At 37.5% G+C, this 17,532-nt stretch overlaps 1 pseudogene; it reads right to left on the bottom strand.

The window, feature by feature from the left end:
- Positions 1–312: 312 nt before the first annotated feature.
- Positions 313–17,532, bottom strand: part of LOC149205772 (cinnamoyl-CoA reductase 1 pseudogene) — a 53,718-nt pseudogene continuing 36,498 nt past the window's right edge.

Genomic DNA, 17,532 nt, shown 5'->3' with positions numbered 1-17,532 from the left:
CTACAACTCTAGTGCTGATGTGAGTTTTATAGTCGTCATACAACTTAGCCAAACCAAACTCTGCTGTCTTAGGATTCAAAGAGTCATCCAACAGAACGTTACTGGCTTTGACATCTCGATGGATTATCCGAAAACTGGCCTCATCATGAAGGTAGGTGAGTCCATGTGCAATTCCAAGACAGATATTGTATCGAGTAGACCAATCCAGTTGTATCTGATAGTCCTTGTTACCATGGTCAGCAATGTTACCATCAGTACCAAACAACTAAAAGTTGTATATCGCCTATTTCAGAGGATTAATGCTTGTAGAATCTATTGAATAAAGCCCTTCTGCTGTAAGCTGGCCAATGTATCGGCCAAACACTTCTTCATGGGGGTGAAGGACAGGCCCAAATCTCTGAGCTTCTGATTGGAAAACTTGTATGGCTGCTTTCTTGGGTTTTCTTCATTTGAACACTTTGTAGGAATTGGATAGTGTGGAAACAATTCAACCAACATGTGAGTCGGATCCCCTCTGTGGAGGTTCGATTCTGCGCACAGATATCTCTAGCCACTAGCTGAAGGTGTTTCATACACCAAAATGTGAGCCTCTGCCACGTCCCTCACATCGCATATGCCTGAGTTAATTTTTTATTCGTCTTGTTTGACCCTTTCAAGTATTTCATAATATGAAGATTGCTCATGTTCATGGTGGGCTGCAACATAGGACCTAAAACCAGGCACAAAATAACCACTGCAATATCCAAATTCCTTTTCTCGGCAATCTCCCATGCCAACTTCTCTGCCCATATCTTTGCATAACAATACCAATTCTTAGTTTGTTTGCAGTAGTCCAAATCACTCCAACATTCATCATCGACTATGGCGAGTGGGTCTTTGTGAGGATCCATGTAAACTGCACCAATAGAATATGTAACTACCACGCGCTCCACTCCCATTTCTGCACACGCCTCCAGAACGTTCCTGGTTCTGCTCACTGCTGGCTCTATAACTCGCTCAGTGTCAGTACTTATAAGACAAGCTGAGTGGGAAACACCGTGACAGCCTCGGATAACTATGACCAAAGCCTGGTAATCGAGAATATCAGCTTTAACAATCTCAAGCCTCTATTTTTCTCCTTCCAGTCCTCTTAAATGCTCATACTTACGCCCATCATCAACTGGGTTGCTGTGAACTGCTCCTCTTACAGTATAGCCTTTGGCAAGGAGCTGCTTGACAAGCCATGAGCCAATGAATCCTCCTGCTCAAACATATCTACTGTAGCATAAGTCATTTGTCTGCCTCCACACTTTATAGCAAATCCAGAATCTTATGAACCAGGTTAGAAAGTATAATTTTTGTATCGAGTTGTTTGGATTTATGGGACAAAGGCAAATTTTTTGCGTGTGTCAGCTCTGTGCGCCGTGCGGGCTGTATGCGCTGCGCCCATGCAATTTTGCACTGCGGAAGAGATCCCTCTACGCTGCGCGCGCCCAGTGCGTCACGCCACTCAGCCTATATGCCGCGCCGGCAAACTCAAGCACATTTTTTGCCTAGTTTACCTCTAATCACTGATTTTACTCCAGAATCATTTGTCTCCACAATTATCTTTGAGTGCATACTCCTTATTTTCTTTCCCCGATCTAAACCACATGATCATTGTCACTAAACGCTCCTTTAATTTCTGCATTTGCAAGAGATGAGTCCTTCCATGTTTGTGGAGGCCATTCATAGTTTCAATTTATGCTATAGGGTAATATCGAAGTTTGCTCTTTTTAGTGTCCTGCTTGATTAAAATGATGACTCTTCTATTGATTCTTTGCAGGGATAGGAGCTGCTGAACCTAGCAAGATGGGCAGGGTTGCCTGAAGAACTGTAAAACCTTATCAATCAAGTACTAAACGAACTTAATAATTTCTTCTTTAAAACAGAGTTTTGAAGAAGAAATGTCCTTCAACATTATTAATAATGTGAATCTTGAAGTGAAACCTTATTGAAGCTCTCTTTGGACTGTAGGCGTTATTGAACACTTCTGGAGACAAAACCCTGGACTCAAGAATTAAAATGACTCTTTTTGACCAAAATGGCATTTGATGATTGCAAATGACGAGAAATGAACCTTGGTGAATTTGAATCTGATAGAGGACTGACAAGATTGAGTCTAACAACACCTATTAAGCCCAAAAGAAAAAATCCAAGGAAAGGCCCCTTATATTTTAAAATAAGGAAGAGAACTAGGATAAGGCAAGGGAAACCTCAACCTCCTTCAAAAATTCCTATCACCGTTGATGAATCAACAATAAAAAAGGAAGAAGTGGGACCTAGTGAGGGAAAGATTGAGGAAGTTACCTCTTCTAAGGCCAAGACTAAGTAACATGTGCTACCCATGGGGAGGCCCACCACTAGAGAAATCACATTTAAAAGGCTCAAGGCACAAGCTTCCCTGTTACAAGAAGAAACATAAGAGATACAAGAGAAACATGGGTTGTTATAAGAGAAATAGGGGTTGCTACAGGAGCAATAGGAGGTGCTACAGGAAGAGGCAACCACTCCAAAAGAAGAGGAAAAAGGCCCCTAAGAACTACAAGAGCTTGATACATAACCCAACCTAGCATCCTACTACAATTTTTTTGAGGGGGGTAGAATTATACCTGAGAAATTTTCTATCCCACTCTTCTTTGAGTTGGAGAAGGAAAGAGGCAGAACACATAGATGGATGCAAATTGCAAAATCCAAAAAGGTAGAAGATGTGGGCCTCATGGAGGAGAAATTCAATGAAATGGGAAAGGAATTGAATGAATTGAGACTAAGGGATTCAATCATGATGGAGAAACTATAGGCATAAAAGACAAGGCTAAGAGAACAATTGTAAGAAAAAGAGACACAACTTGCCACTATGGAAAGCTTATCTATGGAAACCATACAATGCAAGTAGCCATCCAAACCCTATGCCATTTTCTTCAAAGAGTAGTGGCTGCAATTATAGATGAAGACACTAGCATAGTATAGCTTCTTGCCTTTTCAAGACTACATATAGTTCATTGACTTTTGCAGAAAGGAAAGTATTGATGACATAACCAAACTGCTGAGTTTTACATGCACAATCTGATTCTCACAGACATGAATTTCTGGGACCCCAACTCAAGATTGGGAGACATGCAACTGATGGCATTAGCCTCTTATTTGATCCATGAGGAAACAAGTGCTGAAGAAGTGAAAAGGGTGATGTCAAAGGAAGAAAAGGAGCCCTTACACATCAGAGCAAAATTAGTGAGCCCCAAGGCTATCATCAACAACCACAATCTCATCTCCTCTAATCCTGAAGTGGCACCTAGTTATATGGCAGCCCAAGAAAAATCCATCCTAAATTTTTAGGACACCTTTAGGATGTTGGGGACAAAAAATTTACAGTATTTCCAAAGAAAATGGCATGCCTTACCTCACAGTTCACAAATAATATATTATCACTCTCCATAAAGACTAAGGAATGCCTTGGAGAGAACCCCACTATACAAAAGAATCATGCAAAGGTTGAATATCAAGTGGATAGGACTCAAATTCAGTCCTCCCTTGTTGTTGGGCCTACAAGAGATAAGAAACTAGGCAAAAGAACAAAAGTAGTGGACAGACATAGAGGCAAATACATGTTTCTATCCACAAGAAGACACACCATATGAGGTGACTTGGGATGTCAGAGAGGCCACCAGGGCCATGAATGAGCTTCATATCAGTGATTGAGTTTCTCAGAGGGTGAGGAACACCTTTAGTAGGGGGGTGATGATGGGTCCCATCAATAGGTATATTTTGAGGTTCATTGTGTTATCCTGCAACCCTTAAAACTCTCATTTTTTCACATTAATTAACATTTTTAGCCATAATATGCTTAGTAATAAGGATAAAGGGTGTTTCTCATATTGCATGGTCTAATGTGATTAATATGCAAGAAAAATAAGATTTTTTTGAGATATTTACTATGCAGGGGCTTGATGGAGACAACCAGAGAGAAGATAGGAGGCTTGTCCACCTCATTAACTCTCCAACTTGGCTTGAGATCATAGAATCCTCACCAACAACTTGAATTCACCATCAGCCAAGGAACTCCAAGTACATGTGAAGATCGAAGAGAACCAGATCCACAAATCTCGAGATTTTGGAGGGAATCACTCCTCTTTTCAAGGGATCTTCCCTCTGCTACTTTTTGTATAAATAAAACAGCCAAAAGCTCATTAGGATTCGAATTTTTGTTGCAGATAGGAGTAGATACTAAGACCCTAGTGCTTGGCATTGTTATTCTCATCTTTCATACGATGTGTGTGACTCTTATTTTCTGTTAATGGGAAGATCAATATTGGTATGCATCTGAAGTAGTTTTGGAGGGTCGGAACCCTTGGGTTTGGGACCAATCCAGAGGCTTTAGTCCCTCTCTTCTATTTCTTCCTTGTTCCTGTATTGCAATGCTTTTCTTGTTTCAGTAGGTGTTATATTAAAAAATTTGTAATTGCATGTTTTCATATCAACTCTCTTATGGGAAGAGTGATTGGAATATCTACAATAACAACCCAAAAATATTTTTTTTATGATTTCTTGGAAATTGTTAAGTATTGGATTGCAATCCATCTACATATTTAGTTTCTGCAACTTAGAAGTTAGCAACATTGGTTTGGAAACTGGAATTTTGTTGCAGGTTAGAGTAGATATTAATAAAATTCAACTCATATTTTCCATGTTAATTTACTTTGTTGTAATAATGATCATTTGATGCATGTGTTTGAATGGTTTGTAGGGATTATGTTGACTTGCGGGGGTGGGAAAACCTTTCTACATCCACCTAGGCTACTCCATATCCCTCCTATACACCTAAAAATGCCTCGAAACTTTGCCACCGAGATCACTCTGCTAAGGTAAATGGAGGACACCATGGGAAAAAACGTTGGTGCAAGATAGACCTCCAAGGGGTACTAGGCTTGGATAAGGGGCTCCCACACCCTTCACTCACCTTATTCTACCTTCATCCACCTTCTTCTACCTTCAAGACACCATTCATGTCCTCAAAAATATCTTAGACCCCCCTCCTGTAGCAAAATAAGGCCTCCTATAGAAGTAGAAAGCCTTATGTAGCACTTCCTATAGCAGACCTATAGCATTAGTTTCTTCAACTAGAATCACTCCATATTTTGACCCTATACTATTGAAGTTGAGTAACAACCCCAAAGATTTGATTTAATTATTTGGGTAGACTCTAAGACCACTCCAACCCCATCCTTTCCTCACTGCAACCATAGGACAACAAATATAAGTAGAATTAGCATTTTTTTCAATTGTGTTGAAGGTTGAATTTCTCATTTTCAAGCAAGTTGAAAATAGATAAATGGCTCATGAAAGTAGGTTGTTAATTTGATTAAGTATGCAAATGGAATAGCATGGTTTACTTCTGCAACTAGACTAGCATTTTTTTCCTTCGTGCAATTTCAATTCAGCATTTACATTGAATGAATGAAATTTTCACTTATATAGTTAGAATCATGTTCGTCTCCTTGCAATTATGACATGCTTTTATATTTGTAATTAATTTGAGTGGTCTTTTAACACCTTGGTATGGTATCATGATTGGGGGTGACATGAGTAGAACCTAACCTGTTGTGCATATAACACTGTCACCTCTAAGTTTGTATGAACCTTGGGTTGATAATTTAAGTTGAGAAGCCCTTGGGAGTTGCAACATCCTTGGTGCAATACCAGGGCTCATTAGGATTCAACAAAAAAAGAATAATATAGTACATGATGACAAGCAAAACACATGCAGTGAAAAATATGTGATACAACAACTTATTGAAAAAATTACACTTTGCACATAAATCTCCACTTACCTCATGTATTTGCTAAGATCATATATAACTTGTTTGATAATTTTGTCAAAGTTTTCTGGGGGAGATAAAGGTAGAACATACTGTAACAAAAATAATGATCTATCATTATTTTTTTCCAAATTGGTAGAAAAAAAACAATAATTAACAATATTTTCACCAATGTATAAATTATATATACACCAAAATAATTATCTTGATGAACGTATGCCAATCATGAGTTTTTACCCCACATAATTCACCTTTATTTGTTGGAATATTATTTATGCTTGAAGAAAATCCAGTTGGATTTTTTTTTTTCAATAACCTCTTTAACATGCTTTCTTTGTTGCGCTATCAATAACCATGGAAGTGTGCTTATATTTTGGTCGTCTCCATCACTATTTGAATGAATCACACTTTGTAATGCATGGTCGGCCTCCTTAATGTCATTACAAATCTTGACTCTTTTTTTCTTTATCTTTCCTTCCATCTAAGATTCACCATATGGTATTTGTTACATTCTTCCCAATGTGCATTGTATCAAACAAATGAACACTCTCTAAGTGCTCACAGTAGAGGAGTTTATTGAATTGCTTAGGATAAATTTTCATTCCTTGTGGAAGTGCCATGTTATCAATTCCTTCATGGCCTACAACGTGAATCATAGATAAATATATTATAACAACAATATAGCCTGTCAATTAGTAGAGTGAAGAAAATGCCATAAAAAGATAAAATAATCTAGACATATAATGCATATTGATACATAGACAATTCAATCCATACCTTGATAGACTCTATTATATTGCAACTTCCATGCACGAGGTTCCATTCTATGTGGTCTTACTCCAGTCTCTTCTTTCCCATTGAAAATATTTTTTTTAATACTTTGGTACCTATGGTTCTTAGAAAGGAATTGCCTATACTCATCAAACACCTCCTTTCCTAAGCTTCTTGAACAACAAGATTTAATATTAGGACCCAAACTGGACAAGCAAATTTATCCTTTGTTTGAAGACCTCCAAGAGATGGAATAATTTTTATATCAATTATTTTAAGTATGTACAATGAAGGTTGAACTATTTTAAAAACATACTTAATGAAATTCATAAAATTAAACACTATTAAAGTGCAGCATAATGTTATAACATACCATAGAAATGTGTTAGCCCTAGGGCATCATGAATTTTCCATACAAGCATTGCATGGAATTCAAATTCCCTTTGTGCAACTACTAGTCTAGAGATATCATACATAGTGACATTGTTCCATAACTCCACTAACTCATCGATAAGAGGCTCAATATATACATTCATGTCTTGACTTGGTACTTACCTAATTTATTGAACATAAAATACATAATTACTACATATATGAGTAAATAATAAAAAAAATTATAAGGAATAATTGAACATATATGAGTAAATTAACAAAAACATATAGGACATAATTATGAAACAAACAAGACAAATGAGATGTTATTGTGCTAAAAAAATTATTCTAAACAAATTAATACCTGGAACAATCATTGCCAATATTATGTGCTCCCTCTTTATCGACTTCCATGGAGGAATGTTGATAACAAAAATGGGCCACACCGAGTAAGTAGATTTGATCTCTCCAAATGGATTGACACCATCAACTGCTAATGAGAGCCTAAGATTATGAGGTTCTCTTTTAAAATATGGTTGATTTTCCTCTATATTACTAAATGTAGATCCATCTGCAGGCATTCAAAGGACACCATCTTCACTTATATCCCTTGCATGGAAATCCATAAGTTTTTCTATTCTTTTGCACCTGAACAATTGTCATAAACGTGGAATTATGAGAATATAACAAAGAACCTTGTAAGGCACCTTTTTTGTTACCCTATCGGTTTGATACCTACTTTCATCACAATTTGGGCATTTGTATTTCAACTCATGTTCTTTATAATATAGAATATCATCATTATGGCATGCATCAATAGCTTGATACTCCATTCCAATATATTTCATAACGGTATGTAAATCTTCGTACATATGAGGTAAAACATTTGATGATGGTAACATAAATTCACCTAATAATCTACAACATAAAAAAATAGTATTGGTTAATGTACTAAACAATATTAATCATACATATTGCATCCAAATGTTACAAATTAATGAAATGATGCATATCAACGTACTAACATTAAAAACAATGGAAAAAATAATTGCTTTATCATGTATATAGTAATAAATGTCACAAAATATATTACATGCCTTAGGAGTTGTGTCACACGTGTTTGACAAACCATTCACCACCTTTAAGTTGACCAGCAACAATAGAGCAGAGAGAAGATATGTTTTTGAGCCTTCATAAAGAGGATTCATTTCCATCTCAAGTACAGGTAAATCAAAAGAATGATCGTCATACTGGTTGTCATCATCATCCATTCCAACATTATTAAATGTATCATGGATCAATCTATTTGTCCCATCTTATCAACTATGTTATCAACAAGATTATCTTCTTCCATAGAATCATTAGCTTAATCTTCAATATTAATCACTCCATGTTCTTGAACATGCGCTTGTACTACAACCACCTCTTCCTCATCGAGAAATGCCCTATGGGGCTGATACTATACAACTACAATCAATAAAGTAATATTAGTATATATAGAAACTACTGAAACATCTATATAACAATAGTTTACAAATATAATATATAAGGAAAACAAAGACAACAATGACAAAGAGAACGACAACTTAGGTGGGACCAATAAACAAAGAAAACAAATTAATGATGATGCTTGTGCAATTTATGAAGATATTTAAGAATATGTTGAAAAAATCTAAGAAATATGTTACTTTTCTTGACATGTAGGAAGTGAGACACTTTTTGAGATATATAGTCACGACCATAATAAAAAACATATTGATCTTATTTTGCATTCATCATTGTAATGTCATATTCTTTCTTAATGTCATATTTTGCATAATATACTTTAAAAACTTATTAATAATGCTCCATAAAAACCCATGATTAACCTCTAAATCCTCTAGGTCCAAATTAACCCCCTATATATATATATATATATATATATATATATATATATATATATATATATATATATATAACCCCCTAACACCTTAACCCCATTCCCCTAAGCCCTTAAACCCCTAATACCTAATCCCTTAACCCATAAATCCTAAACCCTTAAAAAATAACCCCTTATCCCTAAGCCCATAAGGTAATTAACCCATAACTTGACCTAACCCCTTAAATGACCCTAATGAAAATAATCAATAATATTTCTAGTCCACATAAAAATGACAACATAGTTCAAACACCTCCCAAAAGAATATTATAAAAGATATTTACAATAGAAATATAATACAATTCACAATACAAAAACATACGATCTAAAATATTATATACATATAAACATTTAAAAAAACAACCTACAATACAAAGACATATAATAAATAACTTACAAATTGATGATATTCATGTCCGCCTTCAGCATGTCCATAGTCTCTACAATGTTTTTTAGTTGATTTCATTAGAATTCTCCTTGGCCTCAAGCCCTTGCAATTTCTTCAAGGGAAATACCATTTTCCATCTTCATAAGCCCTCGATGTCGATCCCACGTATCCTTGGTCTCCTTGAGGAATGTTATGTGACATTCTTTTTCACCAAACTTTTAGTGATGATTTTGTTCAAAAATTAACCTCAAAATAAGACTACAACCTTTCAAAACAGTCACAACTAATATATATGGAAACTATGTCAAAGTTATATGATGTTAAGGCCTCTACACATGCACACAAATATATATTATAATTATAAAAATATATTTAATAATTATATATATATAATTTATATAATAATCATATATATATATATATATATATATATATAAAATAATCATATAATATTATATATATATATATATATATATAAAATAATCATATAATATATATATATATATATTAATATTATATTTAATTATAATATTAAGGTTATATTTATTTTAGTTAGTCAAACTGATCAATGTAAAGTGGTCCCATATTAGACGTTGTCAATGCAAAAAGCCATTAATGGTGGAATTGAACGTTATGCAATTTTTATTTACCATACACAGGAAACTGGACAACACACTTTCATATTGGATATAATGTCAGATATCTTACGGTGAAATAATTTTTGTTAGTTATTTGACGACATGAGAGATTATAGGAAAACATCTGATAATCAACAAGATAGGCCATTCCATCAAATATTCGACTAGTAAATAACTGTCATAAGATATTCAACGGTCATTAGGATTTTAGAAAACAAAAAAAAACCCATTTAACTTCCGTAACTTTTTCCGTTTTTAGCAATTCTGTCGAATTTCACCATCAGAATTTCCACCCATATGTAGCAGTGGGTAATGTGAGCACTGGTGCAGAGCAGAGGGAATGCTTCAACTCAGAAAATTCCTTCTGTTGGGTTTCATACCAAAAAAACTTTGTTTTTGCTCCACCCTAGTTGACTTGATTCAAAGGCTAAGTCATATGAGAGAAAACCAACATGAACCTGCGCTACAAATTGGTAAGATCCAGAAAGTTGTGAAGCTCTGTTAGAGTGGTTGTTGCTAGCCAATCTCGAATAACTTGTATCTTGGCTAGGTCCACATGCACACCCCACTCATAAATGATGTACCCCACATTTTAAACCCGAGTCATACCAAAAGTGCATTTCTCCAAATTGGCACACAATTTGTGTTGTCGTAGGGTTTAGAGGACATATTAAAGATGGTGTATGTGCTCTTCCCAACTCTGATTGAAGATCAAGATGTTGTCTAGATACACTACCATGAAGGAGTTGGTGAACGACCACAATATTTATTCCATAAAGCGCATGAAGTTTGTGGGAGCATTCATCAACCTGAAAGGCATGCTTAACCATTTGAAAAGTCCCTCCTTAGATTAAAAGGTGGTATTCCACACATCAGAGGGTTTGATTGGTACTTGTGATAACCAAACTTCAAGCCAATCTTGCTGAAATATTTGGCCCCTTTAAGCTGGTCCAGAAGGTCATCAATTTGTGGGATTGGATACCTATTCTGGATAATGATCTTATTCAACGCTTGATAGTCAATACAAGCCCTCTAGGTTTTGTCCTTTTTCTATACCAAGAGTACGGTCGGGCTCCCACAGGGTGATGAACTTGCCCTGATGTTCCCTTTTGCAACATCTCCTGAATATGCCTCTTGATTTCATCATTCTCCATAACAAAGTGTCGATATATCGGTCCATTGGGTAACGACGCACCTGGGGTAAGATCAATGGATTGCTTGACCTTACAGCATAGGGATACCCCTATGGGTGAGGTGAAGATGTCCCTTTACTCCTCCATGACCTTTTCCATCTATTGTTCTCGTGTGGAGGAGCCCTATCTGGAGGCTTTGGATGTGGCCACAGTCTTCCTCTTCCTTTGAGGGTGAATCATAAGAAAGACAAATTTCTTAGTTTGGGAAATGATCTTACTGCATTGTTTATCAGAGATCAAAGAAAATGTAGTAGGTAGTGCTACCTCTAGTATCATGTACAATTTCTGACCTAAAGTAATAATAACAGAACAAGGTCTAGATTCATATACAACATGATTCTTCCATAGGTATGGTTGATATAATAAAACATCACATACTTCCATAATGGAAACATCACACAATACCTCATCTCCAAAGGACTTGATGCTATAAGGCAAGGGACATTGTTGGCTAAGACATAGATCTCGCCTTTGTTGGAACCACCAGATGGTGTACGGTTGTGGGTGCGACGTTGTTGGAAGCTTCAATCTCTTAATGACCTCAGCTGAGATAAGGTTCTTCTAGCTCCCACTGTCAACGATGAACTACACCGACGAACCCTTTACCCATATCTATGAGTGGAAGAGGCATTCCCCCTCCTCTGGATCCTTAGGTTTTCCCTTTTGGAGTTTATTGGTGGCTACTGTCATAGTAGGTTCGGTGTCAATGATATGCTTTCCCTTATCGATTCCCTTGTTGATTTCTGGCTCAGAATCATAACATGCATCCATCTATGAGTCTTTTAGCTCAGACACCAGCGCCTGCTTCGCGGGACATTAGTTTGTGTTGTGAGTGGGAGTTTTATGGAATTCACACCACTTTCCTATGACTTTCTTTCCCTTCCCATTATTCTTGGATTGCGGCTTTGAGGAGTTGTCCTGGGGGGTCACATCCTGAATCTGTCCTTTGCTTTGTGGCTTGGGGGCACCTTTGCTCTGCTTTGGGTTCGCAGATCCAAAGTCTCACTTCTTTTGCTTGAATTTCTACACAATCTTGGAAACATATCGGTATGTTGCACCAAGCGAGGAGATGTTCAGGAACTCTATTTCCTCCTCAATGTATTTGTGAAAAAAACTACAGTACTTGAGCACCGAATATTTCTCAGAATATTTGATACCCAAATTTGTGCTTAGGGTATGGAAAATATTCGTCAACTCATGCAAATCTTGATCCCTTTGATGTTGATGCGTAGTCCATTATTTGTACTTATCCCAGAAGGTAATATTGTTCCTTGATGACATCTCAGAAATAATTCCAAGTGGGTGTGGTTGAAAACACTGAGGGTTATATCTTTTCATCCTGTTCATAGTAGGTTTTCCACCAATCCTTGACATGGGGGGTGGCTTTGAGGAGTGCAAAAGTAATATTTTCCCTATTGGAAAAATCATGAACCGAAACGAATCCTTCCAACAGATTTAACCATCTAGCTACAACGTCTGCATCTATCTGGCCTTCAAATACGGGAATGTAAAAATTGACTTGTACCTTGAAGGGAGTGGTGCCTCCAGAGTGGCTGTTGGATGAAGATGCATCACCTGCTGGCATCCACCGAAGGATCTGGGAAAATTTGTCCATCATCGTGTTCCTTTTTCACTCAAGGGATTATTTGAGCAATATTTTGCAAGGATCTCTTGCTCCCTTGTCTTTCTTATCTTCTGCCATGGGAGGTCCTTGGGGTTTACAAGGTTGGTCTTGCAAAGGTTCAACCATTTCGAGCCCTAACTCCTTATACCCCGACCTTGTTGGGGACATCCAAATAAAAATAGAGAAAGAGTAGACCGCTATGATACCACTGATACATAATTATGTAAGAAAGAAATAGAATACATATATAAACCTAAACATAGAGATGCAACAGGAATAAATCATCATTTCATTAATATCAAAGAATTGAAAGATGCTTACAAACATAATGGAAATAAAATTGCTCAGACGATGGTAGCTTATCTATTAGAAGAAATGTGGCAGCTACATGCCTTTGAACTATGTTACAATGAGACATAAGGGCCTTTTTATTATTGAACACCAAAGGGAAACCATAAACAACCAAAACCCTAATGCTAGGAGATGGAATGCCAAGAGTTTGTGGGTCCTGTTGGGGTTAGTTGGAAATCTAACTTCCAAAGGTCATGACTTGGCCATATGATTTCTCATTGGTGCATACGATCCTTGTTAGAAAGGCTTCCTCGAGCACTACAATATTTGTGGAAAACTTGTTGCAGACCTAAAAAAAACACCGTTTAGGGGGGAAAATAGCTTCGAAAGTTCAAGACCTAAAAAATTGCTAAAAATAGTAAACTATGCTATAATTAAGTAAACCGATGAAACCAACAAGAGGTCCATGTGGAATAGGTGGGTGGCCACCAATATCCACCTGGATCAGTCCTCCCCCCTTAGGAAGAATGGTTCCCATTATGTGCAGAGCCTCCATGAGGTGAGGAAATTTCTGTTGAACTTGGTCCCTGTTGAGCCACTTTCCCTGGTGAAGGAGTTGGCCTGCTTTGACAACTCAATATAGTTGGATCCTATGCTAGATATTTTTCTTGATCTATGTGTCCATGATCCTATTAGTCGTGGATTTTTCATTACAACTTGGGTTGAGCTCTGTTAATGTCAGTTGCTCAGTAATGTCTAATGTGTCCAACAATGGGGGAAAGTATGGTCACAACTGGTCCACATTGAATATTGGGTGTCGACCAAGGAATGGTGGAATGCTAAGCTCAAAAACAATGTATCTTATATCCTTAGTGATGATTTAAGGCCCATATCAGAGTGGGTGAAGATTGTGGTGGGCGCAAGGGATTCATTCCTTCTGTAAATGTAACCAAAATTTGTCACCCACTTAGAACTTGTGTGGCACCCAATTTTGATCATGACATTTTTAGGACTTAGCATTTGATATGTCCAATATGTAATGGACCTATTGGAGGATGTTTTAAATGCATTTAGTGACCTTTTTCAGCTTCAGAGTGGACCTGAGTTGAATCTGCCTGGGTAGCTGCAAGTGGTATGGCAACATCAATGGGACATAGTGGCTGGAATCCCAAACCCACCTGAAAGGGGCTATGACAAGTTGAGTTGTGGAGAGATATGTTGTAGTTTTGTTGGAAATAGGGGAGACTTTCATCCCATGTGCATGGATGCTTCAAGTTATACATGCATAGGATGTGTACGACCGCCCTCTTGACGAGCTGTTTTTGGCCATCAGTTTGGGAGTGGAAGGTTGTGGACTTCGTGAACTAGTATCCAACAAGGACTAGAGGATTGACTAGAATGTACTTAGGAACATGATATCCTGATTTGAGATAATGGATTATGGGATCCAAAAGTGTACCCATACTCATTCAAAGAAGAGTTTGGCAGTGGCTTATGCTGTGATACTCTTTTTGCAAGCCACTAGAATGGCCATCTTAGACAATTTGTCAACGACCACGAAAACATAGTCTTTTCCATGCTTGGTAGAGGGAAGGCCTGAAATGTAATACATGGAGATGGATTCCCTGGCTAGCTAGGAGTAAGAAGAGGAGTATATAGGCCTTTCATCTTGATTGTAGGTTTGGAAATGGTGCAGGCAATGCAAGATCTGATGTACTTCCCAACATCTTGTCGAAGGTTCAGTCAATAAAAATACTTTTTAAGCACTTCCATTATCTTTTCTACTCCAAAATGTCTAATGACCAAACTATAGTGCACCTCCCAAATCATCTTGCAACACACACTTGAAGGAACACAAAGGTGTCCCAGGTGGCTTAATAGTGCGTCCTGGAGGTGAAAGTCTGGAACTTGCTTACCTTCTAGGAGCATCTAGTATGTGGTGCTGAATTTTGGATCACTCCTATATAGATGTGTCTATCCCGAAGTATCATGACCATAAGAGTCAAGCACATTGGTCAGTGCCATAACCAACAGTTGGTTGAGGTAGTATGAAAAATTATTGGTGTTTCCCTTCTTGTACTTAATGTTCAAATGGAATTGTTTCTTATATGTTTACCATTTTTTATGGTGATTGTTCTGCAACTTTTCTTGAGTATGTATGAACTATAAAATGAAATACATCTATTTGTCGTAGGCGAGATACTTTTGGACTGTATATGAAAGTGTCTTATTTTGATATGCCACTGGATGCCCCTGTTGGGTAAGAAATACACCAATAGCATAGTTGGAGGCATCTGTCTCAATTTCAAATGGTTATTGTAGGTCTAGTAATGTAAGGATTGGTGTAGAACAAAGGCGATGCTTCAACTCGAAAAATGCCTTCTGTTTGGATTCATACCAAAATAAATTTTCTTTTGCATTGCCCTTGTTGAATTGACTCAAAGGTAAAGTGATATGAGAGAATCCCAACACAAAATTGTGATATAAATTGGCAAGACCCAAAGAGTTGTGGAGATTTGTTAGAGTGGTTAGGGCTGGCCAATCCCTAATAAATTGTATCTTGGCGGTGTCCACATGCACACCCCGCTCATCAATTATTTACCCCACATATTAAACTTGCGTCATACCAAAAATGCATTTATCCAAATTGGCACGAAATTTGTGTTTTCATAGGGTTTGGAGGACCTATCGAAGATGGTGTATGTGCTCTTCCCAAATCTAGTTGAAGATCAGGATGTCGTCTAGATGCACTACCATGAACGAGTTTTTGAATGGTTACAAGATGTTGTCTATCATCTGCATGAAGGTTGTGCTGGAATTTTTCAACCTAAAATGCATAAACAACCATTCGAAATGGCCCTCCTTGGATTTGAAGGCAGTCTTTGACACATCAGAGGGTTCGATTGGTACCTGGTGATAACTAAACTTCAAGTCAATCTTTCTGAAATATTTGGCCCCCTTGAGCTGGTCCATAAGTTCATCAATCCATGGGATTGGATACCTATTCCAAATAATGATTTTATTCAACGTCTGATAGTCAATACAGAGCCTCCAGGTTACATTCTTCTTCTATACCAACTCGATCGGGTTCCCATAGGGTGATGAACTTGGCCTAATGTGTCGTTTCTACAACAACTCTTGAATATACCTCTTAATTTCATCGTTCTCCAGAACAGAGCTTCACCATATTTTTCCATTAGTTAGTGTCGCTCCCGGGGTCAAATCGATGGAGTGGTTAACACAAAAATGTATGGCTTACCCCCGTGGGCGAGGTGAAGATGTTCCTATACGCCTCCAAGGCCTTTTCCATCTATTGTTGTTGTGCGAATGAACCATGTCTGTAGTTTGTGGATGTGGCCACAATATTCCTCTTGCTCTTGGGGTGAATCATAAGGAAGACAAATTTCTTGGTTTGGGAAATGATCTTACTGCATTTTTTAGCAAAGGTAAAATAAAAGGTGGCAGGTGGTGCTACCTCTAGTATGCTATACAATTTCTGACCCAAAGTAATAATAACATAACGAGGTATAGATTCATATACATCATGATGCTTCCATAGGTATGGCTGACCTAAAAAAACATCACAGACTTCTAGAGGGGAAACACCACACAATACCTCATATGAAAATAGCTTGTTTCTATAAGGTAGGTGACATTGTTGCCTAACACAGAGATCTCGCCCTTGGTGGAGCCACTCGATGGTGTACAGTTGTGGGTGTGGAGTTGTTGGAAACTTCAATCTCTTAATGACCTCGAATAAGATCAGGTTCTTATGGCTCTCGTTGTCAATGATGAACTGCACCGGCGAACCATTTACCCACATCTATGAGTGGAAGAGGCTCCCCCCCCCTCTAGATCCTCATGTTTTCCCTTTTAAAACTTGGTGGTGTTTACTAGCTTAGTGGGTTTGACTTCAATGATTTTATTTCCCTTGTTAGTTCCTTTGTCAGGTTCCAGCTCAGAATCAGAGCATGCATCGATCTCTAAGTCTTTTAGCTCGACCACCAGCACCTCCTTCATGCAACATTTGTTCATGTTATGAGTTTCAGTTTTATGGAACTTACACCACTTGTTGATGTCTTTATTTTCCTTCCCATTATTATCGGCTTTCATCTTTGAGGATTTGTCCTTGGGGGGTCGCGACCTGACTCTACCCTTTGCTCTATGGCTTGGGGATGCCTTTGCTCCGCGTTAGGTTCATAGATATAAAGTATTGCTTCTTCTACTTGAATTTGTGCTCAATCTTGGAAGCAGATTGGTATGTTGCACCAATCGAGGATATGTCTAGGAACTCCATTTCCTCCTCAATCTATTTGTGCAAACAACTATGGTACTTGAGCACCAAATGTTTCTTATAATATTTGATACCCAAATTTGTGCGTAGGGTATGGAAAAGATTAATTATTTCATGCATCTCTTGATCCCTTCGTTATTGTATTGTAGTCCACTGTATGTACTTGTATTCATAGCTCCCCACGGGGTAATACTATTCCTTGATGGTGT

Source organism: Pinus tabuliformis, chromosome 1_2 (genome assembly GCF_031772625.1).
Source record: "Pinus tabuliformis cultivar Carrire ecotype Pingquan chromosome 1_2, CPIR1, whole genome shotgun sequence".
In the NCBI taxonomy this organism is placed as follows: domain Eukaryota; kingdom Viridiplantae; phylum Streptophyta; class Pinopsida; order Pinales; family Pinaceae; genus Pinus; species Pinus tabuliformis.
This window is presented reverse-complemented; position numbering and strand designations above follow the sequence as displayed.